Here is a 6,000-nt window from a genome sequence, read left to right on the forward strand (position 1 = left end):
GACTTAAGTACTTGCCAAAAAAACTTTCCTCTCCATGGAGATGGACCAGAAGAAGAAGATCCCTCTTGTTTCACCTTCATGCTGTGTTTCATTTTTACTTTTTAATAGAAGTGTCAAGAAACTCTCAGGGGTCATCCATTTGAGAGGAATGAGAATTAATTGGAGGATTAGAGCTACATCCACCCTGCTCCCTGCCTTGGCTGATAAAATGCCTTCAGGGAGTGCACTGCTTTGGCGGACTGACTGATTTTTGGGCGCACGTGAAACCACATCAAGCTTCATCTTGTCTGTTTCATCTGTCAGATGTCATGTTCTGTGGAAAGCCACCTGCCCTGAAAAGACCTGCAGTACTATGGATAGTACTCCATAGAACCAGCAATGGGACTGAGCTTCACATACAGTGGTTGGCTCAAAGGCTTTCCTTTTTTTGTGAAGTAGCAGGTATACTGTGGCTTTCGCATCTTTTTCCTGTTTAAAGGCAAGTGCCAGCATCAGTTCCAGATACAGCAATGAGAACGTAACTTCATAGTCCAGAGAAATGGGGCATAGCAGAGGAAGTACAGCAAGAACAAGCACTTCTCTGGTTGGACGGAATGGACGGAATTACATGATTTGATTCATGTTTGGTGGGCCAAATGAAAAGCTTTGGACCCTGGTATACAGTATGTCATATACAATAACCCCATTGCAATGTAAACATTCCAGGACGCTGAAATGTAGAAGCATTCTAGAGCCTTCAGAGGATGAGAAGAATATTGCTTTGTGACCAGCTGACCTATTGTTCAGGAACTATCTGAGTAAATAAGTAAAGATCGGTGCCTTTTCTTGGAAAATGTACTGTATTAAGCCTGAACTGAAATTCTTTTGCAGGAGTGTGGTGATTAAAGTTTGTGTTTACTGTTACCACTGGACTGTGTAAGCTACTGAAGCCATGTGCTAAGGGAAATTTATGATTAAGGTCACTGTAGCATGACTGCAGGAAGTAAATTAAATGTGTTGAGGAGATACAGTTCATGTAGTAGAGATATAGTTTCCTTGAATGAGGCATCATGGCTCCTGGTCGTAGATCATGTAAACATGTCTGCACGAGGACAGTGCAATCAACGCTCTATGATCCCACAGCATCAAATCACTTTGGTTCGTCACTTGGCGCTTTTTCATATATGTGGGAAATATGAGGAATGGGGGGCCGGAATGAGACATAACCAACACCGCTGTCAACTCGTACCAGGAAAGCCTGGTACAAAAAACCCAATTACTTTACTAAAGTAATTAGTTATATTTACCGGTTACTTTCCCCAAAAAGTGATTGAATTTGTAACGGAATTACCAGTAATTATTGGGCTACTTTTTTTTTTTTAAACCTTCAATATGTAAAAGATTTCATATTTTACTTAGGCGCAATGTGATTTTCGTCCTGGTCACTGAACACGGAACCAGCTCTACACCCTCGCAAAGGTACATGGGAGTTTGCCCAACCAGTCTACATGTGCTTTGAAAAAGACATGGACTTGGCAAAGGAATTCAACAGTGTTCCTTGCAGTGTCCTTTGGGGGTAAGGGATTGGTGGCGCGCTACTCCGTGCCATTCGGCCCTTGTACAACCGGAACTTGATCCGCATTGCCAGCAGTAAGTCGAGCCTGTTTCCAGTGAATGTTGGCTTCCGCCAAAGCTGACCTTTGTCACCGATTCTGTTCATAATTTTTAGCGATAGAATTTGTAGGCGCAGCCAAGGCGTCAAGGGAGTCCAGCTTGGGGGCCTTAGAATCTCGTCTCCGCTATTCGCAGACGATGCGGTCCTGATGGCCTCATTGGGCTCTGGCGTTCAGCGTTTACTGAGTGTAAAGCTCCTGGGATGAGACTCAGCACCTCCAAATCCGAGGCCATGGTTCTCAGTCAGAAAAGAGTGGATTGCCCAAGGCGGAGGACTTCAAGTATCTCGAGGTCTTGTTAACGAGCGAGGGAGGGTTGGTGTCTGCAGTAATATGGTCGCTGTACCGGACCGTTGTGGTGGAGCGAGAGCTAGCCGGAATGCAAAGCTCTCAATTTACCGGTTGATTTATGTTCCCACCCTCACCATGAGCTTTGGGTCGTGACCAAAAGAACGAGATCGCGGATACAAGCGGCTGAAATGAGTTTCCTCCGTAGGGTGGATGGACTCACCCTGATAGGATGAGGAGCTCAGAGTAGAGACACTGCTCTTTAACATCGTGAGGAGCCAGCTGAGGTGGCTTAGGTATCTAGTCCAGATGCCTCCTGGCCGCCTCCTTGGTGAGGTGTTCCAGGCATGCCTAGAGAGAGAGCCGGGGGAAGACCTAGGACACGCTGGTGGGATTATGTCTCACAGCTGGGCTGGGAACGCCTTGGTGTCCTCCCGGTGGCACTGGAATGGACTTCCCTACCGAGACTGCTGTCCCACGACCCGGACCCGGATAAGCGGAAGAAAGTGGATGGATGGATGGAATTCTCTACCAAAACGCTAGGGGGCAGTGTTTTCATGAAGGAGACCAAACTACAGTTCTCATTGACTTAACTGTTTAGCTTGCTGTGTAGTACAATAATCCCTCGGTTATCGCGGTGTATTGGTTCCAGACCGACCGTGGTAAGTGAATTTCCATGAAGTAGGATTTCTTATTTCTAAAGCAAATAAAGTGTTGCCGGTAATCCGGTACAGTAATTCATTCCAGAAGGTCTGATTCAAAACAAAACATACTCCAACCAAAGCAAATTTCCCCATAGAAAATAATGTAAATCCAATTAATTCGTTCCAGACACCCAAAAACAGAAGTAACATTTTATACACAATAATTATAGTTTTACGTGCAGAAAATGATGCAAAAATAATTACATGACAATTGAATGTATAACGGAACATTTAACATCAATTTAGCTAGTTTTGTTGGAACACCCACCCCACAAAACCATCAATTAACAAAATAACATGTATATAAATAATAAATGATATCAACATTCTAGAATCAATAAAAATGCACCTACAGAACATTTTCTTAAATATGTTTTTGACAAAAATTTGCCGTATTCAACCACAAAACAGTATGATTGATTAATTGATATATTTTTGAAAAACCGTGATAGACCGAAGGCGTAAAATTCAAAGTGCAAAGTGCCACGGGATTACTGTAGCAACTGTACTGTAACAACTGCAAATGAAGCAACATCTAGACTTTTGACATAGATATCAGTGCATAACACATCGCATTTAAGGGTCGGTATTGGTAATGGTGTTGTAAGCTCTGAAAAAGTAATTAATTTGATTACTCGTTACTAGAAAACAATAAGAGCACTAGTATTGCGACGATTTTTAATGCTAATGACACAAAACATTGATGGGACATTACCTTAAATTACATTAACTTAACACTACATGAAGTCAGCCATGGCATATGAACAAAAAAAAATTGTACACCTCCCATCCCGTGTGGAAGAGGTACATTTTTGCTAACCGGTTAGCCATCTCAAGAAATGTACGTTAACCAAATAAATTTTCCCTGTAAGAAATTATGTAAATCCAATCAATCCATTCCAGAAAGCCAGAAATGTTAACACAAAACATTTTTTTATAGTTTTACAATTATAGTTTTACAAGAAGAAACACTTTGAAATGCATATAAATGATGAACGAAAGGGATAAAACAGTTTCTCACCCGTAGCTTGCTTTGGCTACAGTTTTGGTTATTATGGAATAAGTAAGCAAGTAGAGAATTGTGCTATAACTGTGTTAGTTAGCAAAGAACTACAAAGTCAACCACTGATGACATCATAGAAGGAGGCGATGGACCTGACTTCCGGTTCCTGTTTACATGTTTTGGCAAGCTAATGGGCTGTTTTGTAACACATGACAACAGTTTTTTATAGTTGGACTGTATTAACTTTTTTTTAATTCAATACCAAAGACGTATCTAAACGTTTTTATAAACCCCAATGCTCCATCCCAAATACATATTTTTATGCATTTTGTGTATTTTCCCAAGAGGAAAAAGAGGTGATGACGCAAGTGTACACTAATAGATGCCACTTTTAGAGCAGTTTTAAGCCATAAAAATGGCCACAAGCTGGCAGAAGTCCATTTGATAGGCGCTCGACATGGATTATTTGTATATAAAAACACACTCGACAGCAAGAAGGAAGTGGAAGAACGGGGAGGAGTGTAGCGTGCAGAAGGCATTTTAACGCATGCACACACACAGTTTAGCTCCAAATGTTAAAATTATAAATAGCTAATGGTGTTATATTTGTAAATAAATTGTTATTTTGATGTAAAATTTTTCTCCCTTTTTTAGTCAGGAACTGATATTTTCCTGAAACTTGCCTATGTCTACTGCTGATTACTAAAGAACAAAAAAAGGTAGAAACAAACCTTTTTTTCTGATTAAAGACGGTCATCTAATCTTTCTTTTGGTAGGTTCCATGTTTATATAGCCATAGAACAGAAAATTCTGTCTGCCTTGAAAAATCACTCAAAGTTGTTTAAAATGGCCAGTACTGAAGGTGAGATTGAATGAGTTAATAACACGACAAGACGCACGCCACATTGTACTCAAACCGAGGCAAAACTTTGCCATAAAGTTCAACTTTAACTGAAAAACATGCTAACCGGGGCCTGCGCTCACCAGGGTTCTACGTCGTTTGTAAACGTACAAGAGCAAAGTCTGTTAGTAAGCTGCCAGAAGGCAACCTGACAGCATAGTTTCAAATTTCACAATAACAACAAAATGGAAACTGTCACAAAATAAACCAACAACTGACATGTGATTAAAAAAATAAAAAAAAAATGGCGGGGAAGCGCTGCACAACTAAGCACCCCACAGTTTTCCAGTTCTTTCAGCGTCGCCTTATTTTATTGCCTGCAACCATGTTTGTCTCCTTAAAAGGCTGTTTTTTGCTTCAGTAGCTCATAAATACTGTTATATATTGCTCAGGGCTTCTTTACCCTCTTAGTAGTGCACCCCACCACGTTGCAGAGGCATTTTTCTTTTTCTCTCTTGCTTTTTTTTGGTGTGTTAGCAGACAGAATTGACAATGAGGCGACGCAAGAAGAATTGTTTGCGCCTGCGGTGTTGTGACTCCAAAGAAAGGCCAGAACTATTCCACGGAATGTACCGTTCTTGTATCACCAATAATTATTAGAGAATTGGAAGGCTTATTGGGAGAAATGGTCAACTGTTATTATGAGTCGTGATATTTTAATAGACGAATGGATGTATAATGCCATAAAAAAAAATAACAGTGTGCAATGCAACTAGTAGAAGCTCCTTCAGAATGTAAAAGCTAGTAATGGCTTCAGTTTCCTTTGGATTAGAGGTTTACATAATAGAAAGATTGGGTGTCCGTATGGGGAGCAGCTAACAGGAAAAAAACAAAACAGGAATTGATGAGGCAAATGGCAAAGAGTCATGCAGGCAGACTAACAACACACAGGGGAAGAGGCTGTTGTGAAGCAAAACAAACAAAGACAGAAGAAGTGCATAACAATCACTCAAAAAGACAAAACTTTCTCTGCAGCACTCGACGTTTTCAAAGAGCATGTAGAGAAATTGGAGTGTCTATAGATGGAAAGCGTCTTTTCTTGGTATAGAAATGCTAATATCAGGCAATACGAGAAGATACATGAGAACAGCAAGAAGTGCCCTGGCTCAGGTGGCTGAGTGGCCATTTATAGAATAGGAATATTGCTGGTTCAATCCCCAGCTGGTTAGTTCCTCACAAGGCAGCCTCTACCTTTGTTAAGCACAACCCTGCCGACTCGGTCACGTAGTGGACTCTGTATGTGGTCACAGTCACAGCTGAATGAAATGACCCCTCTGCTGGAGGGGATAAGCACAAGAACGAGTTTTAAGGACGTTCTTCTTCTCACATGGCTACCAGAACGATTGTGCACAAGCGTACCTCTTTCTCCAAGATTCTGAGACGAAAGTGTTACGGACTGATGCATTTTTGAGGCTCACCTCAGTACAAATCCCAGCCTGGCCTTCTTATTCG

Source organism: Dunckerocampus dactyliophorus, chromosome 21 (assembly GCF_027744805.1).
Source record: "Dunckerocampus dactyliophorus isolate RoL2022-P2 chromosome 21, RoL_Ddac_1.1, whole genome shotgun sequence".
NCBI classification, from domain to species: Eukaryota; Metazoa; Chordata; class Actinopteri; order Syngnathiformes; family Syngnathidae; genus Dunckerocampus; species Dunckerocampus dactyliophorus.